Source organism: Nyctereutes procyonoides, unplaced genomic scaffold, assembly GCF_905146905.1.
Source record: "Nyctereutes procyonoides isolate TBG_1078 unplaced genomic scaffold, NYPRO_anot_genome, whole genome shotgun sequence".
Lineage (NCBI taxonomy): Eukaryota > Metazoa > Chordata > Mammalia > Carnivora > Canidae > Nyctereutes > Nyctereutes procyonoides.
Genome location: NW_026575035.1, coordinates 21,463,991 through 21,487,799, shown reverse-complemented (window position 1 = coordinate 21,487,799; position 23,809 = coordinate 21,463,991).

The window sequence follows — 23,809 nt, the reverse complement described above, 5'->3', positions numbered from 1 at the left end:
AAATAAAAAGAGAGATGTCAGAGTCACCAAAGAGATGAAATCACTAATTACTGCCTAGTCTGTTTTAGATGTAGTAGGCTAGAGTTTGACAATTTCCAGCATCATCATCTGTTTTTAGATATAGTAAGCTAGAGTTTTACAATTTCCAGCATCATCAACCTTAGTTAGACCATGACATGAATACGAAGTGTAATTTCCACGACCAGAAGTTTAGTAAATAGCTCAATAAAAAATGCTCTGGCACACAGAGAAAACATAAGTTTAGTTCAATTTTAATCTTGGGGAATGTGAATTTGGAGTCATGATTTAGAGTTTCTAAGAAAAGGAAATTCAATAGTGATATGATTCAAAGCACACTCCTTCCTTCATCAAGTGCAGATGGGCTAGCTGTTCAAGTGTTGTCTCCTGCCAGCTCATGTTGGGGAGACATGTTCAGTGCCTGTCTCAGAGGCTTGTTTGGGGGAGATCTTTGTGATGGTCCTGGGGTCGACGGGGCACCTTTTGCTATGGTCAGGCACAAATCACCAGTCTGGGATGCCCCCATGCTCATGCCAGCTCTGGACTCTTCTTCTGCTTCCCTCCCCTGCTACTGTCCCTGCTGTATGAGCCATCTACATCTCCTGTCCCTCTGCTGTGTCCTTGGCTTGTCTTCTCATGATGACCTTCTGCACATGGCCCAGTATGGACGTCTCTGCCCTCAGCCAGCCCTCACTCTGTTGTGATCATGTTTTGTGGCTGTTATCACTGGTGGGTCTGCCTGCTTGGGGTTACTGCCTGCCTTTACCCACCTTGTGTCAGATTGAGTGATATGCTTAGTCTCTTTAAGCTCCTATCTCTTCATCTGTAGAATGAAGCTAATGAACCTAATGTTGTAGGTTTTGATAACTAAGTAAATAGTTGGCAAATGGTAAGGATTGAGTGTTAACAGGGCCAAGAACAATAATGTTGGAAAATCAGTTGGGAGCTCTTTAAAAGTCAGGGAACTGACCTTCATCTTCTTGTTTTATAACCACTGGACCCAGCACAGGGTAGAACATTTGCTGATGATCAGTACTTGTTTGACTTATTCCTAGAATTTGGTGGTTATCTATTAGCATTACCTTTTGGGGAGATGTCTGGCTTTCCTGATTGTGACCTGCGTGGTGTCTGGCCATGTAACTCCAAGGTTGCAGCCTCTTTTTCATTTTATCATGACCAGAGATGTGTTCATAAATGTTTCCAACCAGCTCTAAAAGATAAAGCCCTAATTTGAAGTGTTCCTGGATTCCTGTGGTATGAATAATTTCACCAGGGTCAATTTCAAGCTCCCATCATGAGATGAACTTGTTCACAGAAGCCCTAGAAGTTTTGAATTTGACTCTCTAGAGCTGCTGGACACACTGTAATTTGCCATCTGTAGAACTAAAACCTAGGGGACTTACGTGGTGTTTAATTCTGATATCAGAATTCACTGGGGTTGGGCTGGTGTCCTGTGTGCCATTTACCTTTCCTGACACCCTGAATGAAACTCAAATTCACATTTCAAAAATCCATCCTACAAAGCACATGACAGCACTTTGGGTCATGATGGATCTCCCCCACAATTCTGGCAGTCACAATGAGAAATGTCAAAATCACTTGCTTTACAGGCTAACTAACCACTTCATCAACAGGAGACCTCTTGTTTGTCATATGATAAGTAAAATGGGTCTATTTAGCAATATCAACGAATTCCTTGGAATTATTGTCTTTTCCTGCAAAGAAGTTTTCTTTCTCAGCCATCATTCATTTGTTAAAGAACAAGGCAAGTGCCAGTGCCATATGTTCATTGGAATATCCCCCAAAAGGCTGATGCATGGAACCACATTGTTAGTGCATAGCACTGTTCCATTGGTTACAGTGGGAATGATGCTCCCTGCAGTTGGGACATACTACTGCCTTTTCTATTTTTATTTATAGGTGTTCCCTACTGTACTCAGGGAGAAATTAAGACCAAAGAGTTAGAAACTCAGAAATTTTAGAAGGGTCTAATAGAATAGTTTCTCCCACTCAGATCTGTGGAAAATGGGTCAGCCTCTGTTTAATCCTATGGAAGATAAATGGCCTGTATCCAGTTTAGCAAAGATTTATTGAGTGGTTACCACATGAAAGGACTCTGTTAAATGCAATTATTACATTATAGTGCCTCAGTGTACCCAGCACAAATTCACAGCTTCCCATCACCATGCCCTAGAAATCTCTTTTATAAAGTAGCACTTTGTTCACCTTCTATTGGTTAAATCACACACCTCGGTGCATGCTATTATTCACCCTGCTGGGTACAATAGGGATAAAGAAGATGCACAGGACATAGGCCATCTTCAAAGAGCCCCTCTTTTGTGGGGAGGCTACCTGGGCATGTATGAGAATGAAAGAGTAAGCATACCACTCGACAAGGACATATCGACTTTGTTTAAAGCCCAGATATATGAGAAAGCACCTGTGGAGATGAATGCTGTCCACTTTAATTACTTTTAGAAACTGAGTGATATTCCTCCAGGGTTTCTACAATTGTCCAAACTGGTTTACATTTTCCCCTATGAGAACAGCCTGCAGAATCTATGACCTATTCTTTTGGGCAGATATGGTTAATATAATTTTTGAGGGTGGATTTAGGATGAATTCTTTGGTAAACTTAGAGTCTCATGAACCGACTTTACAAATGTGGCAGGTATTATAGGTTGGCTTATTCAATATCTAATCAGCCCCTCTCCCTTTGCCTTCTTTTATTACAGAGGCCAGGAAACCGAAATAGTCAACCTCCTGGCATTTGTGTGCATCTCAGATGGCCAGGAAATATTGCCTTTGCCAATAATATGTAGGTGGAAGTTCTTGGAAAATTTTCTTTTTTTTCCTATTTAACAGGCAAAGTCTTGCATGGAGAAAGATTTTAGCCTTTTGTCTTCTGTGCCTGGGGAATCTTCTAGATCCTTCTACATTTAGGGTTAGTATTATCCCCTTCTAGATGCTGGGGGCAGGGTATTACTTAGTTTACAAACATGAGGACATCTTGAGGACAAAATCCCAAGGATGGTTGGGCAAAATAGGAGGAGGTGAGATCCTGATAGCATCATGGAATGGCCAGTCCAGCCCTGGACTCTGTGCCTCTGGATGTCCTGTTACATGAACAAAATAGACCTGACTTGTTAAAGCATCCGCATGCCTGGTTGCCCATGACTTACAGAGGAGTGGATTTCTGACAGGATACTTAGATAATTCCATAAGAAGAATTCTAAACATGACTTGAACCATAGCAGAATTATTGAAATAAGTTAGGATGATTACGGTTTTGAGGGCAAAGGAGGGAGCTGACATCTACCGAGGCTCTCCTCTGCTCCAGGCACACTTCAAGGAGGTCAGTGAAGTTGGCATCATTCCCACAGCCACCAAATGGGAGGGCTGAAGTTCAGACTGAAGTCTTAATGACTCCCAGGATGAGAGTGTGTGTGTGTGTGTGTGTGTGTGTGTGTGTGTGTGTGTATGCATGTGTTGGGCAGGTTGTGAAGAGGCATTTCAGGTAAGGGACAATATTGATAAGAACAAGTGTAGGTAGGAAAAACAATAAGAGACTTGGCCCAGCTGGAGTTCAGAATTAATTTTGAGAGTACAGAAAGACTAATGTGGGCAGAAAAAAGCAAAGGTAGATTATAGAGAGTCATGAATCTTAATCTAGTGACTAAAGCCACTGGTTAGTAGGAAGCAATTGTGCATTCTTTAGAAACGAAATTATACAGTATGCTCTTGGAAGAGTTATCTGGCACCAGGTCTCACTATAAATAAAAAAGGAAATCGATTTTAATCAAAACCAGATTAGATTACTTTTTAGAAGATGACTTTTGCCAACATGCTATTTCTTAGATTATAATTATTGAATACCAGAAACAATTACCGTGCCTGCTTGGTAAACAATTCCCCTGCTAGAAACTTTAGTCAGGTAAGAATACAAGGGATACACGGAAGAGGAATTTGCATCTTGCCTTGATGCACGTTTAGCAACTTTGCATTTTTAGTGCTATTTCTCAAGACTTGATCAAGGCTAGAAAAGCGTATTATGTCTCAGATAGGAGGAGGGCATTAGAAAAATCTTCGATGATTTGAAATCATGCATGACACAAAATAACAGAAAATTAAGTTAAATATTTGGGCAGCTGTTTTGATAATGTTAAGCTGCCTACATTATATCTAGCATTTAGACACAGTCTCTTTCTGGTCTAGTGATAACCCTTTTAAGAAAAGTTAGCTGCGGGCAGCCCTGGTGGCTCAGTGGTTTAGCACTGTCTGCAGCCCAATGTGTGATCCTGGAGACCCGGGATCGAGTCCCACATCAGGCTCCCTGCATGGAGCCTGCTTCTTCCTCTGCCTGTGTCTCTGCTTCTCTCTCTCCTCTCTGTATATTCTCATGAATAAATAAATAAAATCTTAAAAAAAAAGAAAAGTTAGCTGCTCAGTCTTTAATGAAATAGATAGCTTGATTCAAACTTTTTTATTTTTTATTCTTTTTCTTTCTCTTTTTTTTCCTTTTCTTTTAGTTTAAGAGACTAATTTAGGAATCCACCCAAGTGTTTTTCTGAGGTTTTGTCAGCATTACAGCATTTATGATAATTTAACCATAGCAGGAGGCTACTGAGAGCAGAGATCAAACTTAGAATTAAAATTGATGTTATGTGAATATTATAAAATTACTATCCACAGATACCAATGACTATCTGCCTAATCATTCTACTTTTCCTGAATATAATGTTTCCATTTTCTTTGTCTGCAAATACATTCATTATCTGTCAAGTCTAGACTGTGGACCCTGGGATTATTATACAGAAAACATCATTAATAGATGTCTTTTTTTGAGAGAGAGAGAGTCAGAGAGAGAGAGAGAGAGAGAGAGATCAAGAAGGGGAGGGGCAGAGGGAGAGGAAGAGAGACAATCTTAAGCAGAATTCACGGTCAGTGTGGAGCATGACCTGGGACTTGATCTCATGACCCTGAGCTGAAATCAAGAGTCAAATGTTTAACTGACTGAGCCACCCAGGCACCCCAATAGATGTCTTATATATAATTATGCATGAGTAAAGTTTATTAATTATTAAGATACCTGGGAAGAGATTTGTATCAGTTTGCTTTCTTTTATAGTTAATATCTTACTTAAGTATTAGACCTAGAAGTATCACAAGTGTCTATATGTTGCTGAAATACAAACTACATTAAAGTTCTATTTAGCCCAAGAAGAAGTTTTGACCATTTATTATCTGGAGCTATCCAGTCTGCTAAGGAAGGGAGAGGATTGTATTCGGGGGGCTGATACTTGTTGGGAGCCCTTCAGTAGCCTCGGGGTGAGGCCATACTTCATTCCAAAGCACCACAGGCTTCTCTTTACTCAACCTAAAGAGACATTAAGTGTCCAAGAGGCATGACATGGGACAGTTTTATTGTGATGATTCTGTTTCAGTGGGTGACAATGCTGAAGCTGTTTATTGCTTGTCAGTGGCCACTTTAAATGTTCTTCAAATACTATTATTTCTCTCCCAGCAGGCATTCTGTCTTAGCTCCAATTGCTATAACAGAACGCCACAGAATGAATGGCTTAAACAACAGGCATTCATTTCCCACAGTTACGGACGCTAAGAAGTTCAAGGTCAAGGCACCAGTAGATTGGTTCTTGGTGAGGTATTACTGGCTTGCTGAAGGCCACCATCTTGCTGTAGGCTGCCACCTTGCAATGTGCTCACATGACCTCTTCTCTGTGTGCAGGTGGACAAAGAGCTCTGGTCTCCCTTCTTCTCTGTAGAACCCATTATTAATACAATCCTCATGACTTCATGTAAACACAATTAACTTCCCAAACTCCCTAACATTGGGGATTAGGGCTTCAATATATGAATTTGGGGGAGACACAAATGTTTAATCCACAACACACCATTCCCATTCCTCCAGCCTAAAACCCTCACCTCTTTCTCTTTACTATCCCTGTTCGGGTATTAAGCAATGGGAAATTTCCTGAAATGGCTTCTATTTTATAATCTTACTTTTTTCTTCTATGAAAAAAGACTATTTTAAAGGAGGTGTAGTGCAAAGCCAGCAAATCTTTTTAGAGAACTTTAAAACCAACTTTTCTGAGATGTGCTGTATGGGAGCTCCTCATGATACAGGCAAACACATTTTGCTTGTATTATTTTTTATTAAGGTATTCTGAAATCTTGCCCACATGAATGAATCAGTTGGGAGATAATGGATACAGTTGCCAATAAACCCAATTGTTTAGAATATAAAATGGGGAACTTCAACCAGTTTTGCCAGTAGCTGAAAACAATGCTCCTGATGGCATAAAAGATATCTTGCAGTTAAACAAAGACCAAAAAATAACCGCATTTCCTGAAAGAGTAAAGTCATGGTGGAAATCTTAAGTAACTTAAAAAATTTCCAAAGGACATAGTCATCTCAAGAACAACAGAATTGAAATAGGCACATTGTTAATTTATGTGGGGTTAAAAATACTTTGTATTTTTAATGATAATTTTAGCTTTTAACTTTAGCTCAGGAGTTCTGCAAATACCTGAAGGAATTTCAGTGTTGCTCACCACCTCTCCTACACACCCTTGTCAAACTGTAGGACTGCTATTGTTCTAAGTTTTAGTATTCGTGTTATTTTCTATGTGGAGACAGAATTTAGAAGTATTACTATTTTACTTCCTTGTTTGGATAATTCTTCCTCTTTCTGGAAGGAAGGATGACAATAATCATATTGAATTTATGGTCCAATTTTGTCTCCTTCCCTTAGAAATTTTTCATCCAAAGTGTAAAACACCTGAAATAAAATAAAGTTTCAGTAGAAAAAATGATGGCCTGATGGTGAGTGCTGGTGGTATGACCTATTTCCAAAGAACAAGTTCCTGTTCCAAATGTCTGACTTCTCTGAAGCCCAGATGAGGTGCCTTGATTTATCATGCATTGATGCCTAAGGTATTGATGCTGTAGGAGGGAATGTAACTCACTTGCAGATTGTTAGCCATAGTACTTAGTTCATATAAACCTGGTATCGGTTCCAAAGTTCATGAGACTTTGAAACATGAGAGATTGAATATGTAGTTTGTTGGGAGGGATTAATGCAGCTGTTTCTGGATGGGATAATCAGAGGGCTCCAAACGCAAGCTGATTCTCCAAGGATCTCTTTGGTGGAATGGTGGAAACATGCTACAAACGTGGCATTAAGGCCTTCTTGAGGATACCTCTCTCTTCTTGGCCCCAAACACTGACCCTTTTGAGGCCTTTGTCAGATGTTTTTTTCAGCTCTAAGAGAAACACTGTCTGCTTAGTGGGTTCTGCCTACAGAGAAGAAATGTCCTGAGCAGAAGTCTGGACGTGTAGGGTCTGAGATTGAGTGCAAGAGACATATCTTCTTGGAAAAAGGTATGAAGATGTTCTTTTCTGGAGGTGACTAACACATTTAGTGGAATCTAGAACTTTGTTGAATGCTTGCACACTCTCTGCCAGGCCCCACTCCAGGCCTGAGGGTGCTGAACAAGATGACAGAGCCAGCTACTGTCGTGGATGACCTCGTAACTCATTGAGGAAGCTGATAATATGCAAGGAAACAATGGGTAACAAAATAATTGCAGATGCCGATTAGAGTAGTAGAGACAATAAACAGGATTCTAGAAGAGAGAAGAATCCTGTGTCAGACTCATTTTTGGTAAAGTAATTTGCAATGGCCTCTGTGAGGACCTGATCTGCTTGCAAAGTATGGGAAGGACCCAGAAATGGGTAGAACCAGAGGATAAGCATTTGAGGCCGAAGGAATAGTAGCTACAAAGAGGTTGAGGCCCTTTTCATTCTGGACATGCACTAATTTGGTGCACTATTGAAGAGAGGATATATCTTTTAGCTATTTAGGTGTCTTTTAGAAGTTAGCTCTCATAAGAAAGAATTGGTCCCATTTGCTCTTGATTTAGACATTAGGTGTGGATAAATGAAAGGACTGATTTTCAAATATTATATCCTAGATTGGATGGAGAGAGTGCTAAGTTTTCTGTTTTGTTTTGACATTTGTTGTTTTTTCTCATGGAATTGTTTTTCAACCAGGAGCAAAATATGGCTTTAATGTTAAGATCTGAATAATGAAAAAAAAGCACAAGTGTGCATGGCCTTCCCTTTTTTTCTCTCTGTTCTACTCAAGATCATGAATATGGGCTTATTTTAAAAGTAGCTGTGAAATATAAATTCATATGTCACTGGAAAACACATACTTTTGAAAGGCTATAAGGCTTCCCTCCTCAAAGCCTAGAAGTTGAATACATTTTATAATAAAGAAGTCATTCCTTACATTGTCATTTTTTGATAAGTTCTGAGTAACTTTCAAAATAGTGTGGCATTTTATTCTTTTTGATAAAGACAGAAAACTCATTGCTTTGAGTTTCAAAATATGACAGTATTATTACTCAGACAGACTTCATTCTTTTCTGGAACAGCATAGTTTTTAATCTTTTCCCTAAACTGTTGCAATTGAAATATGGAGTTTCTTTAAAAAAATTAACACGGTTAAAAATATTAAAATTTTAGAAAATATGAGCTAATATGTTAAAGGTAACCTTGTATTTATATTTAAGTTAGAACAATGATTAATACCATATTGTATGTTAACTAACTGAAATTTAAATAAAACTTGGAAAGAATAAATAAATCAGAACATTTAGTCTGTGCTAAACTTATTGTAATATCATTATTATTTGTAATAAATTGATACTTATAATTTTGGAAATATGGTGAAATCGACTTTTCAATACATGGCCACTTTTGTCTGTCATGTTAAGTAGCAAAGAGCTTGAGGACACAGATACACAGTTGTGAAATCTGAGTGGTGACCTGGTAATTCATCTTCCAAATGCTTCTCTTTCAGAAGTGACTTACAAGTTTCTTGGGCCCAAAGGGCCTAAACCATACCTGGTGCATGGGGATCATGCCACCATCATCTTGCTCTTTTGGAGGGCTGGATCATCTTTTTCTATCTTCCTTGCATACTTGGCACTCCCTAATGCCTGATTTCTGCTTGGTGAATAAATGAGTCCCTTATTGGCTCAATGTCTCCCTTAGAACCAAATATACTACTCGCAGTGGTAAATTTACCAACTCTGCGAAGATCCTTAGTCATTAGTACACCAAGGTATCAGGTCACTTTGAAATCTTAGAAAGCAGGACTGAAGAAAAGATCATTTTCCTTCTTCTCCCCCCCCTTTCTTGATTCCTTTTTTCATTCTTCCAGTAGAGAGAAGGGGATTTGCAAAAAACTATTAATGGAGAGGCTGGATATAGTTGCCAGAGGGCTGCCTGAGGAAAGGTGCTAGAAGGTGGGAAGGATGGGATTGGAGACTGAGTCAGTCCAGCCCCCTCCCCCAGGACAAACTGGCTCATCCACATACACTGTTCAGTCACTCATGGTTTCTACTTCATCAGTGAATAGCTTTTTTCAAGATTACACTTTTACAACATGATTTACAGTGCCTACATCATCATCTATGCAGGGATGTCCCGTAATTTACTCATCCGAGTCCCTATTGGGAATTCAGATTGGTCTTTCCAAGAGTTGTTAAAGTAAGGGGACTTCTCCCTCATGAAGTATTTCTCAAGGGCTGGCTCCCTCCTTAGAACAAAGATCCCAGCCATGTCCCCTATTCTTTCCAATGAAGGCTACATCTTAATAGGCCATTGTATCAGCTTGTTCTTTGCTGTCATGCATCCCGGCCTGGACATTCTATTTCCTAACAGAATTTTTTTTTTTTGGCTCTGTAACACATGTCAGTATTTCAAAAGGCACTACTGTTGCTGTCTCTTGCACTATGAAATATTTAAGGACTATAGTTGTCTTAAATGCAGATACTCCCTGTGCTGTTTGGTATACTTTTCTCACATATCTTTGTCATGCAGTTGACCCTTGAACAACAAGAGGTTAGGAGCACTGACCCTTGTGCAGTAAAAAATCCAGGTATAACTTTTGATTCCCCAGAAACATAACTACTAACAGCCTACTGTTGACCAGAAGCCTTACCAATAGCAGTCAATTAATATTTATTTTGTATGTTACATGTGGTATATACTGTATTTTTATAATAGTATCTAACATTGATTGATTGGTTATATTTCTAGGCTATGCATTTCAAAACTGCAAGTTTTTTCAAAGGGTTGTAAATCTCCAAAAATTTTCCAGCATATTTATTAAAAAAATATCCACATATAAGTGGACTTACGCAGTTCAAACCCATGCTATTCAAGGATCAACTGTATATCCCTGACTTATATCCTGGCCTATAATGTGAATCCAAGCAGAGATTTTCAGTGACAATGTGGGAAGACAGAGTTTGTCCAAACTTAGGTACTTTGATCAGGGCCAATAAAGTTAGTTCTGATCATTATAGCTTATTTTCCACCTCAACTGCGTATACTACCCTTCAATTCTAACTACCCAGAGTTAGCCTTAGATTACATGTGTCCTTTACAGACAGCTGTTGAGAAGGAAAAATTTTCCTTTACTATTCAAGATTCATTTAGCTTGTTTAAGGATTAAATCAACATGAGACATTAACAGGAGAAAAGCAAATATAATTAGGTATGTACAAAGGCTATATAAGAATATGAGGCAAAGGGCAATCAGGCAATTGAATCTTATGTGGCATCCAGGGCTAATGATAAGGGGATAGGAGCCTGGGACTTCAAAGGGAAGGGAGAAAGTTTACAGGAAGATGGCAAAGAGTATATGGTCAACAAATGTTTGCTGGGCCATTCAGAAATAATGGGACATGAGGAATTTATTATTTATTTATTTATTTATTTATTTATTTATTTATTTATTTAATTTATTTTTTTAATAAATTTATTTTTTATTGGTGTTCAATTTACCAACATACAGAATAACACCCAGTGCTCATCCCGTCAAGTGCCCCCTCAGTGCCCGTCACCCATTCACCCCAACCCCCCGCCCTCCTCCCCTTCCACCACCCCTAGTTCGTTTCCCAGAGTTAGGAGTCTTTATGTTCTGTCTCCATTTCTGATATTCCCCACACATTTCTTCTCCCTTCCCTTATATTCCCTTTCACTATCATTCATATTCCCCAAATGAATGAGAACATATAATGTTTGTCCTTCTCCGATTGACTTACTTCACTCAGCATAATACCTTCTGGTTCCATCCACGTTGAAGCAAATGGTGGGTATTTGTCGTTTCTAATGGCTGAGGAATATTCCATTGTATACATAAACCACATCTTCTTTATCCATTCATCTTTCGATGGACACCGAGGCTCCTTCCACAGTTTGGCTATTGTGGACATGGCTGCTAGAAACATCGGGGTGCAGGTGTCCCGGCGTTTCATTGCATCTGTATCTTTGGGGTAAATCCCCAACAGTGCAATTGCTGGATTGTAGGGCAGGTCTATTTTTAACTCTTTGAGGAACCTCCACACAGTTTTCCAGAGTGGCTGCACCAGTTCACATTCCCACCAACAGTGTAAGAGTGTTCCCTTTTCTCCGCATCCTCTCCAACATTTGTGGTTTCCTGCCTTGTTAATGTTCCCCATTCTCACTGGTGTGAGGTGGTATCTCATTGTGGTTTTGATTTGTATTTCCCTGATGGCCAGTGATGCAGAGCATTTTCTCATGTGCATGTTGGCCATGTCTATGTCTTCCTCTGTGAGATTTCTCTTCATGTCTTTTGCCCATTTCATGATTGGATTGTTTGTTTCTTTGCTGTTGAGTTTAATAAGTTCTTTATAGATCTTGGAAACTAGCCCTTTATCTGATAGGTCATTTGCAAATATCTTCTCCCATTCTGTAGGTTGTCTTTGAGTTTTGTTGACTGTATCCTTTGCTGTGCAAAAGCTTCTTATCTTGATGAAGTCCCAATAGTTCATTTTTGCTTTTTTTTCTTTTGCCTTCGTGGATGTATCTTGCAAGAAGTTACTGTGGCTGAGTTCAAAAAGGGTGTTGCCTGTGTTCTCCTCTAGGATTTTGATGGAATCTTGTCTCACATTTAGATCTTTCATCCATTTTGAGTTTATCTTTGTGTATGGTGCAAGAGAGTGGTCTAGTTTCATTCTTCTGCATGTGGATGTCCAATTTTCCCAGCACCATTTATTGAAGAGACTGTCTTTCTTCCAGTGGATGGTCTTTCCTCCTTTATTGAATATTAGTTGACCATAAAGTTCAGGGTCCACTTCTGGGTTCTCTATTCTGTTCCATTGATCTATGTGTCTGTTTTTGTGCCAGTCCCACACTGTTTGATGACCACAGCTTTGTAGTACAACCTGAAATCTGGCATTGTGATGCCCCCAGATAAGGTTTTCTTTTTTAAAATTCCCCTGGCTATTCGGGGTCTTTTCTGATTCCACACAAATCTAAAAATAATTTGTTCTAACTCTCTGAAGAAAGTCCATGGTATTTTGATAGGGATTGCATTAAACGTGTAAATTGCCCTGGGTAACATTGACATTTTCACATTATTAATTATTAATTATTAATTCTGCCAATCCAAGAGCATGGAATATTTTTCCATCTCTTTGTGTCTTCCTCAATTTCTTTCAGAAGTGTTCTATAGTTTTTAGGGTATAGATCCTTTACCTCTTTGGTTAGGTTTATTCCTAGGTATCTTATGCTTTTGGGTGTAATTGTAAATGGGATTGACTCCTTAATTTCTCTTTCTTCAGTCTCATTGTTAGTGTATAGAAATGCCACTGACTTCTGGGCATTGATTTTGTATCCTGCCACGCTACCAAATTGCTGTATGAGTTCTAGCAATCTTGGGGTGGAGGCTTTTGGTTTTTCTATGTAGAGTATCATGTCATCGGCGAAGAGGGAGAGTTTGACTTCTTCTTTGCCAATGTGGATGCCTTTAATGTCTTTTTGTTGTCTGATTGCTGAGGCTAGGACTTCCAGTACTATGTTGAATAGCAGTGGTGAGAGTGGACATCCCTGTCTTATTCCTGATCTTAGGGGAAAGGCTCCCAGTACTTCCCCATTGAGAATGATATTTGCTGTAGGCTTTTCGTAGATGGTTTTTAATATGTCGAGGAAAGTTCCCTCTATCCCTACACTCTGAAGAGTTTTGATCAGGAATGGATGCTGTATTTTGTCAAATGCTTTCTCTGCATCTAATGAGAGGATCATATGGTTCTTGGTTTTTCTCTTGCTGATATGATGAATCACATTGATTGTTTTATGAGTGTTGAACCAGCCTTGTGTCCCAGGGATAAATCCTACTTGGTCATGGTGAATAATTTTCTTAATGTGCTGTTGGATCCTATTGGCTAGTATCTTGTTGAGAATTTTTGCATCCATGTTCATCAGGGATATTGGTCTGTAATTCTCCTTTTTGGTGGGGTCTTTGTCTGGTTTTGGAATTAAGGTGATGCTGGCCTCATAGAACGAATTTGGAAGTACTCCATCTCTTTCTATCTTTCCAAACAGCTTTAGTAGAATAGGTATGGTTTCTTCTTTAAACGTTTGATAGAATTCCCCTAGAAGCCATCTGGCCCTGGACTTTTGTGTCTTGGGAAGTTTTTGATGACTGCTCCCTGGTTATTGGCCTGTTCAGGTTTTCTATTTCTTCCTGTTCCAGTTTTGGTAGTTTGTGGCTTTCCAGGAATGCGTCCATTTCTTCTAGATTGCCTAATTTATTGGCGTAAAGCTGTTCATAATATGTTTTTAAAATCATTTGTATTTCCTTGGTGTTGGTAGTGATCTCTCCTTTCTCATTCATGATTTTATTAATTTGAGTCTTCTCTCTCTTCTTTTTAATAAGGTTGGCTAATGGTTTATCTATCTTATTAATTCTTTCAAAGAACCAACTCCTGGTTCTGTTGATCTGTTCCACAGTTCTTCTGGTCTCGATTTCGTTGAGTTCTGCTTGAATCTTTATTAACTGTCTTCTTCTGCTGGGTGTAGGATCTATTTGCTGTTTTTTCTCTAGCTCCTTTATGTGTAAGGTTAGCTCTTGTATTTGAGTTCTTTCCAGTTTTTGAATGGATGCTTGTATTGCGATGTATTTCCCCCTTAGGACTGCTTTTGCTGCATCCCAAAGATTTTGAACGGTTGTATCTTCATTCTCATTAATTTCCATGAATCTTTTTAATTCTTCCTTAATTTCCTGGTTGACCCTTTCATCTTTTAGCAGGATGGTCCTTAACCTCCACGTGTTTGAGGTCCTTCCAAACTTCTTCTTGTGATTTAGTTCTAATTTCAAGGCATTATAGTCTGAGAATATGCAGGGGACAATCCCAATCTTTTTTTTTTTTTTTTTTTTTTTTTTATAAATTAATTTTTATTGGTGTTCAATTTACCAACATACAGAATAACACCCAGTGCTCATCCCGTCAAGTGTACCCCCCAGTGCCCGTCACCCATTCACCCCCACCCCCCACCCTCCTCCCCCTCCACCACCCCTAGTTCATTTCCCAGAGTTAGAAGTCTTTATGTTCTGTCTCCCTTTCTGATATTTCTCACACATTTCTTCTCCCTTCCCTTATATTCCCTTTCGCTATTATTCATATTCCCCAAATGAATGAGAACATACACCGTTTGTCCTTCTCCGGTTACTGTGGCCAAGTTCAAAAAGGGTGTTGCCTGAGTTCTCCTCTGGGATTTTGATGGAATCTTGTCTCACATTTAGATCTTTCATCTATTTTGAGTTTATCTTTGTGTATGGTGCAAGAGAGTGGTCCAGTTTCATTCTTCTGCATGTGGATGTCCAATTTTCCCAGCACCATTTATTGAAGAGACTGTCTTTCTTCTAGTGGATCGTCTTTCCTCCTTTATCGCATATTAGTTGAGCATAAAGTTCAGGGTCCACTTCTGGGTTCTCTGTTCTGTTCCATTGATCTATATGTCTGTTTTTGTGCCAGTACCACACTGCCTTGATGAACACAGCTTTGTAGTACAACCTGAAATCTGGCATTGCGATGCCCCCAGATATGGTTTTCTTTTTTTAAAATTCCCCTGGCTGTTTGGGGTCTTTTCTGATTCCACACAAATCTTAAAATAATTTGTTCTAAGTCTCTGAAGAAAGTCCATGGTATTTTGATAGGGATTGCATTATACGTGTAAATTGCCCTGGGTAACATTGACATTTTCACAATATTAATTCTGCCAATCCATGAGCATGGAATATTTTTCCATCTCTTTGTGTCTTCCTCAATTTCTTTCAGAAGTGTTCTGTAGTTTTTAGGGTATATTTTGAGAACCATTTGAATGGTAAATGGTTCTCCAACCTTTTATTTTCAGGTTGTAGGTGTCCTTCTGTCTAAAATGAGTCTCTTGTAGACAGCAAATAGATGGGTCCTGTTTTTTTATCCAGTCTGAAACTCTGCGCCTTTTGATGGGGTCATTAAGCCCATTCACGTTCAGAGTTACTTGAACTTCTTCTTAAAGGGGAGTTTTAAGAGTCCCCCTTAAAATTTCTTGCAGAGCTGGTTTGGAGGTCACATATTCTTTCAGTTCCTGCCTGTCTTGGAAGCTCTTTATCTCTCCTTCCATTTTGAATGAGAGCCTTGCTGGATAAAGTATTCTTGGTTGCATGTTCTTCTCATTTAGGACCCTGAATATATCCTGCCAGCCCTTTCTGGCCTGCCACGTCTCTGTGGAGAGGTCTGCTGTTACCCTAATATTCCTCCCCATGAAAGTCAGGGACTTCTTGTCTCTTGCTGCTTTAAGGATCTTCTCTTTATCTTTGGAATTTGCAAGCTTCACTATTAGATGTCGAGGTGTTGAACGGTTTTTATTGATTTTAGGGGGGGATCTCTCTATTTCCTGGATCTGAATGCCTGTTTCCCTTCCCAGATTGGGAAAGTTTTCAGCTAGGATTTGTTCAAATACATATTCTGGCCCTCTGTCCCTTTCGGCGCCCTCGGGAACCCCAATTAAACGTAGGTTTTTCTGCCTCAGGCTGTCGTTTATTTGCCTTAATCTGTCTTCATGGTCCTTCAATTGTTTATCTCTTTTTTCCTCAGTTTCCCTCTTTGCCATTAACTTGTCTTCTATGTCACTCACTCGTTCTTCCACCTCGTTAACCCTCGTCGTTAGGACTTCTAGTTTGGATTGCATCTCATTCAATTGATTTTTAATTTCTGCCTGATTGGATCTAAATTCTGCAGTCATGAAGTCTCGTGAGGCCTTAATGCTTTTTTCTAGAGCCACCAGTAGCTGTAGAATAGTGCTTCTGAATTGGCTTTCTGACATTGAAGTGTAATCCAGATTTTGTAACTCTGTGGGAGAGAGGGCTGTTTCTGATTCTTTCTTTTGAGTTGAGGTTTTCCTTCTAGTCATTTTGCTCAGTGCAGAGTGGCCAGAAACAAGTTGTATTGGAACACGGGGGAGTATCACTGGCCCCTCTAGCTGGTCTTCTGGGGGAGGGGCCTGTTGCGTTGATTTTCAGGTGTTAGCACTTGGGGGAGCTGCTCTGCCCCTGCCTGCTGCAGGGCTCTGCGGGGGTTGTTTACCCCGCCAGGCCCCAGGAGGAACAGCAGCAGTTGCTATGGCAACTCTGGAAGCCTGGATTCAGCCTCCGCAGGAACTATGGGGCTCGGGGCTCTCGGCTCTCCGTCCGCAGGGCCTGGAGGCTCCGGGGCGGGGCCGCTGATCTGCTCAGCTCGGGGCAGGAGCGTCCTCGCTGTCTCGGGCCCTCCCGGCCTCTGCCTGTCCCGGGGGAGGCCGGATCCTGGGCTGTGTCCCGGCGCCCTGTGCTCCGGGGCCTGCGCTGTTGGATTCGCGCTCCCGCCCTGCAGCTCCCTCCCTGGAGCCGCTCCCGAGCCCCTCCGAGCTGCTCCGGTCGGTCCCGCCGTGCGCGCTGCAGCCCTTAGGGAGCTCGGAGCACTCCCCTGGCTCGCAGGTGTCTGTTAGTGTCCCCGGGAGCCCGAGGGCATCCCCGCCCTCCTGGGTCCTGCTCCAACTCCCTGCGAGCCCCTTTCCGCCCGCCCGGGAAGGTTGGTGCAGCTCCTGCTCCTCCGGGACGGGGCTCTCCTGTCCTGGGGACACTCGCCCCGGCCTCAGCCCGGCTCCTCGCGGGGCCCCTCCCCCTCGGAGGCCTTTTGTACCTTTCTTTTTCCCCGTCTTCCTACCTTGATAGAAGCGTGAACTCTTCTCACTGTAGCGTTCCAGCTGGTCTCTCTTTACATCTCAGGCCGAATTCGTAGATTTTCAGGATGATTTGAAGGTTATCTAGGTAATTTGGTGGGGACAGGTGATTTGGGGACCCTGCTCTTCCGCCATCTTGCCCCTCCCTCGGACAATCCCAATCTTTCGGTATCAGTTCAGACCCGATTTGTGACCCAGTATGTGGTCTATTCTGGAGAAAGTTCCATGTGCACTTGAGAAGAATGTGTATTCAGTTGAGTTTGGATGTAAAGTTCTGTAGATATCTGTGAAATCCATCTGGTCCAGTGTATCATTTAAAGCTCCCGTTTCTTTGGAGATGTTGTGCTTAGAAGACCTATCGAGGGTAGAAAGAGCTAGATTGAAGTCACCAAGTATAAGTGTATTATTATCTAAATATTTCTTCACTTTGGTTATTAATTGATTGATATATTTGGCAGCTCCCACATTCGGGGCATATATATTGAGGATTGTTAAGTCCTCTTGTTGGATAGATCCTTTAAGTAGGAGATAGTGTCCCTCTTCATCTCTCACTACAGTCTTCGGGATAAACTTTAGTTTATCTGATATAAGGATGGCTACCCCTGCTTTCTTTTGAGGACCATTCGAATGGTAAATGGTTCTCCAACCTTTTATTTTCAGGCTGTAGGTGTCCTTCTGTCTAAAATGGGTCTCTTGTAGACAGCAAATAGATGGGTCCTGCTTTTTTATCCAGTCTGAAACCCTGCGACTTTTGATGGGGTCATTAAGCCCGTTCACGTTCAGAGTTATTGACAGATATGAGTTTAGTGTCATCATGATATCTATTCAGTCCTTGTTTTTGTGGATTGTTCCACTGAACTTCTTCTTAAAGGGGAATTTTAAGAGTCCCCCTTAAAATTTCTTGCAGAGCTGGTTTGGAGGTCACATATTCTTTCAGTTCCTGCCTGTCTTGGAAGCTCTTTATCTCTCCTTCCATTTTGAATGAGAGCCTTGCTGGATAAAGTATTCTTGGTTGCATGTTCTTCTCATTTAGGACCCTGAATATATCCTGCCAGCCCTTTCTGGCCTGCCACGTCTCTGTGGAGAGGTCTGCTGTTACCCTAATATTCCTCCCCATGAAAGTCAGGGATTTCTTGTCTCTTGCTGCTTTAAGGATCTTCTCTTTATCTTTGGAATTTGCAAGCTTAACTATTAGATGTCGAGGTGTTGAACGGTTTTTTATTGATTTTGGGGGGGGATCTCTCTATTTCCTGGATCTGAATGCCTGTTTCCCTTCCCAGATTAGGAAAGTTTTCAGCTAGGATTTGTTCAAATACATATTCTGGCCCTCTGTCCCTTTCGGCGCCCTCTGGGAACCCCAATTAAACGTAGGTTTTTCTTCCTTAGGCTGTCATTTATTTCCCTTAATCTGTCTTCATGGTCTTTTAATTGTCTGTCTCTTTTTTCCTCAGTTTCCCTCTTTGCCATCAACTTGTCTTCTATGTCACTCATTCTTCCACCTCGTTAACCCTCGTCGTTAGGACTTCTAGTTTGGATTGCATCTCATTCAATTGATTTTTAATTTCTGCCTGATTGGATCTAAATTCTGCAGTCATGAAGTCTCGTGAGTCCTTAATGCTTTTTTCTAGAGCCACCAGTAGCTGTATAATAGTGCTTCTGAATTGGCTTTCTGACATTGAATTGTAATCCAGATTTTGTAACTCTGTGGGAGAGAGGACTGTTTCTGATTCTTTCTTTTGAGGTGAGGTTTTCCTTCTAGTCATTTTGCTCAGTGCAGAGTGGCCAAAAACAAGTTAAATTGGGAAAAGGAGAGAAAGAGAGAGAAGGAAAGAAAAGAGAAAAAGAAAAAGAAAAAGAAGAAAAAAAAGAAAAAATGAAGAAAAAGAGACAGAAAAAGAAAGAAAGGTAAAAAAAGGGGGTGGGGGAAGCAATCAGAAATCAAAAAGAAAAGAAAAAGAAAAACAAAACAACAACAAAAAACCACGGGGGAGTATCTTCTGATTCTGTAGACCTTAATCCCTTGACTTCCCCTGGAACTGGTCCGTCCAGCTGGTCTTCTGGGGGAGGGGCCTGCTGTGCTGATTTTCAGGCGTTAGCACTTGGGGGAGCTGCTCTGCCCCTGCCTGCTGCAGGGCTCAGCGGGGGTTGTTTACCCCGTGAGGCCCCAGGAGGAACAGCCGCAGTTGCTATGGCAACTCTGGAAGCCTGGATTCAGCCTCCGCAGGAACTCCAGGGCTCTCCGTCTGCAGGGCCTGGAGGCTCCGGGGCGGGGCCGCTGATCTGCTCAGCTCGGGGCAGGAGCGTCCTTGCTGTCCTGGGCCCTCCCGGCCTCTGCCTGTCCCGGGGGAGGCCGGATCCTGGGCTGTGTCCCGGCGCCCTGTGCTCCGGGGCCTGCGCTGTTGGATTCGCGCTCCCGCCCCGCAGCCCCCTCCGCGGAGCCGCTGCCCGAGCCCCTCCGAGCTGCTCCGGCCCCGCCGTGCGCGCTGCAGCCCTTAGGGAGCTCGGCGCACTCTCCCGGGGCGCAGGTGTCTGTTAGTGTCCCCGGGAGCCCGAGGGCATCCCCGCCCTCCTGGGTCCTGCCCAACTCCCTGCGAGCCCCTTTCCGCCCGGGAAGGTTGGTGCAGCTCCTGCTCCTCCGGGACGGGGCTCTCCTGTCCTGGGGACACTCGCCCCGGCCTCAGCCCGGCTCCTCGCGGGGCCCCTCCCCCTCGGAGGCCTTTTGTTCTTTATTTCTTTTCACCCCGTCTTCCTACCTTGATAGAAGCACGAACTCTTCTCACTGTAGCGTTCCAGCTGGTCTCTCTTTAAATCTCAGGCCGAATTCGTAGATTTTCAGGATGATTTGAAGGTTATCTAGGTAATTTGGTGGGGACAGATGACTTGTGGATCCTACTCTTCTGCCATCTTGCCCCTCCTCCGACACAGAGGAATTTAACAAATAGAATTTGCTAGGTTCTTCCCTATCTACCACACACCTCATTCATATAACACTGTAGTTGTATATGGTGATAGCTCCCTTCCTGGAGCAGGTGTTCTATCTAAACTCTTTCAGGCAGTTTGGGGGAGGCAAAAAGGAAAACCTCAAAAGTCTTATGTTTCTTTTCTTTTTATTTTTTATTTATTTTTTTAATTTATGATAGTCATACAGAGAGAGAGAGGCAGAGACACAGGCAGAGGGAGAAGCAGGATCCATGCACCGGGAGCCTGACGTGGGATTCGATCCCGGGTCTCCAGGATCGTGCCCTGGGCCAAAGGCTGGCGCCAAACCGCTGCGCCACCCAGGGATCCCAAGTCTTATGTTTCTTAAAAATAATCAGCCCTAAATAACCCACAGATGCCAATGAGGCACATTTTGGGGTGGTGAATTCTTGCTCCCCTACACAGCCCTACTTCAGATGTCAGTTCCTGGGTCCCTAGAACCACTCTAACTTCTGATTGATGACCTTCTCAGGTTCACGAATTCACTAGAATGCCTCACAGAGCTCTGAAAATGCCATAGTTATGGTTACAGTGTAGTATGAAGGGTAAACATAGGGCAAGGTCTGGGAAGGAATACAGAGATTTCATGCCTTCTCCTCTGAATTAGGACATCATCCTCAGGGTACAATCACATGTACACCAACTAGGAAGCTTCCTGGAGCCTAGGTGTGCAGAGTTTTTATTGGAGTTTCATTACATGGGCACGATTGATTAAATCATTGGCCACATTATTGAATTTACCTCCAGCTCCCCTTCCTGAAGTTCTGGTGGTTGAAAGTTCCAACCCATTAGTTCTATGTTTGGTCTCTTTGGAGACCAGCCCCCAACCTGAAGCTGTTGAGGGGCCCACCAGCAGTCACCTCATTAGTATAATAAGGCTCTCCTATAATTTAGGAAATCCCAAGGTTTTTTGGAAGCTCTGTACCAGGAAGCAGGAGAAAAGATCAACTATATTCTTTATTATAGCACAGTCCTGAATTAAGTTGCATGGTGATTCTCCTGAATAAACCAAAGTAAACTGGAGGTGGGGAAATACAGACTTCAGTCCACAAGCAGCCCTGTATAGTTACTAATGCGAATACTGGAATAGAGGAATTAAAAGGAAGTTGTTTATAACTACCAGTGTTTGGCACCATTTGGAAATGACACTCACATCTTTTAGAAAGATTAAGATTACCTTAAGGTTCAATAACTGGGTCAGGTTGTTCAGGTTTCCATTATCTGGCAGAGGACAGAATTCTGAGTGTTACAAGATAGTGTAGGTAGGATCCATGAGGAAAGGGTGATGATAGGTATTCAGCTAGTTAGGGAAGGAGCTGGATAACCATTTTACTTGGACCTCAGGTGGCAGGTAGAAGCCCAAGCTTTTTGGGGGAGAGTCACAGGCTATGGGTGCTCAGGGAGAGGGCCATGTACAGCGTGGGGCAGTGTGGGATTGGGCTGGTCTGGGCAGGTTGGCACCAAGTCAGACTCCTCAGCTTCAGTCCTGGCTTCACTCCTTCAGAGCTGGTGATCTTGGGTTAATTTTCACTATTTAGAAGCTGTGCAATCTTCTTAGCATTTCTGTGCCTCAATTGTCTTATCTACAAAATGGAAATAATAATAATACATACTTCATAGTGCTATTATAAGCACTTGATGAGGTAATCTATGTTAGGTGTTTAGAATAGTGGTTGTGCAATAAAAAGCAGTCAGTGTACATTAGCTTATATGGTGCTGACCTGGTGAGGAGCCTCTAAGAATGCAATAAGCCTAAATTTTCTCTTATTTGAAAAATATGTCTATAATTAACATAAAAAATCTATGATTAGGAAAGAAAAGTTACTTAACGTCACACCTTCTAAAGTAAGGAAACCTAATGACTGGGTGTATTTTCCTGGTCATTGTTTCTATGAATTACTTTATTTCGCATGGCTTAAGTAATTTTATTTTATGATTTTTTATTATCAATGGAATGTTATGTTTTCCATCTAATTACAACCTTTATGAACTTATTTTCACGGTTTCACAATGTTACAATGAGTAAATTAAAACATATTTTATCTAATAATAGTAGTAGTAGTAGTAGTAGTAGTAGTAGTAGTAGTAGTAGTAGAAATAACTACCATTACTTGAATGCCATCCAAATATCAGGCGTTAGGTATTTTATAGACATTTTCACAAATCTTTCCACAATTCTGAGCATTTTGTTACACTCCCCACTTAATAGGTGAGCTTAGCACAGCACAGCTCATGCCTACCAGAGCTGAGGCTGAACAGGAGTGTGATTCTGCACAGGGCTCTGACACTGCAGCTTGTCATCTTTCCATTGTATTATGTTATCCCAGTTTTCACCACTTGAAATAACAAGGTGAACTACACTTTTTTATTAAGAATTCTATAACTTTTCATTCTTTCCCACGGGTAATTTTGGCATGTCTTCTTGAAACAACATAATTATTATATCAGAAGAAAGGGTGAGATAATTCAAGGTCTGAAAAAGGGAGACATGAAGAAAGCTGGGATTAATATTTTTTTTTAGGGCCCCAGTTCTAACAGGTATGTCCAAATCATGTTTTTTTCATTCCCTTGTGTCTGTTCTTAACTATTGCTATTGTTATTGTTGTTATTAACCCTTTCCTTCAAGGTGCCTTCAGACCTTAATGTTGATGTCTTGGCAGAATTTCTACTAGAAAGTATTGTTTCCCCTTGTAAGTTGGGTTTTCACCCAAGTCAGTCTACTATGAACTGGTCTGTATAAACAAGTTGTTCTTGAGGCCCCGACACATTTCCAGATGGATCAGGCTGAGAAACCAAACTGTAGGGTCCAGAGAGATGATGGTTGCCAAGTCAGTACCTGCAGTCTAGCAGTAGATATTCCTACTGCATTAAAGTCAGGGAAAGGCAATGGAGTGTGGATTTACCTTTTGGGAAAGTACAAAGTCGGTGACTGTTGCACTATATACAGATAAATGTGTTAAGTGCCAAAGGCAGCTGGTTTTTACTTGAATAATGAAAGAGAGGAAGGGATAATCCTAGACCATTCTCAAGACATTTTTCTCATTAGAGAAAACAATTACTGCTTTTATCTCCAGGGTTATGCTATATTTTCTAAGCTATATGCTTTTCATCTAGCCATTGCACAAGAGAAAATAAGTCAGCTATGGCTGAATCTGTTAAGTTAGGAATTCAAATAATCCACATTGAAAGAGGTAAACCTGAATAAAGGAACTGCAGGTAGAAAAGAAAAATTAAGCTTAAAGAAGTCAATGAATGAACATTGAACTCTCTGTGTATAATTAAAAATTATATCACAAAGAACTCAATTACAGAAACACACTGTACCTGAATCTTCTGAGCCCAATTACATGACGTCATGCAGAAGATTTTAAAAAAAATCTGTTCATTTTTATCCATGTGTCAAGGATTAACCCTCCAATGGTATCATTAAGAGTCCATTTTTATAGTTGCAGAGCAATAATTAAGGCTCTTATAATTAACTGTCCCATAACTTAAAAACTCTGAGTAGGGATCCCTGGGTGGCGCAGCGGTTTAGCACCTGCCTTTGGCCCAGGGCGCGATCCTGGAGACCCGGGATCGAATCCCACGTTGGGCTCCCGGTGCATGGAGCCTGCTTCTCCCTCTGCCTGTGTCTCTGCCTCTCTCTCTCTCTCTCTCTCTCTCTCTCTGTGACTATCATAAATAAATAAAAATTAAAAAAACTCTGAGT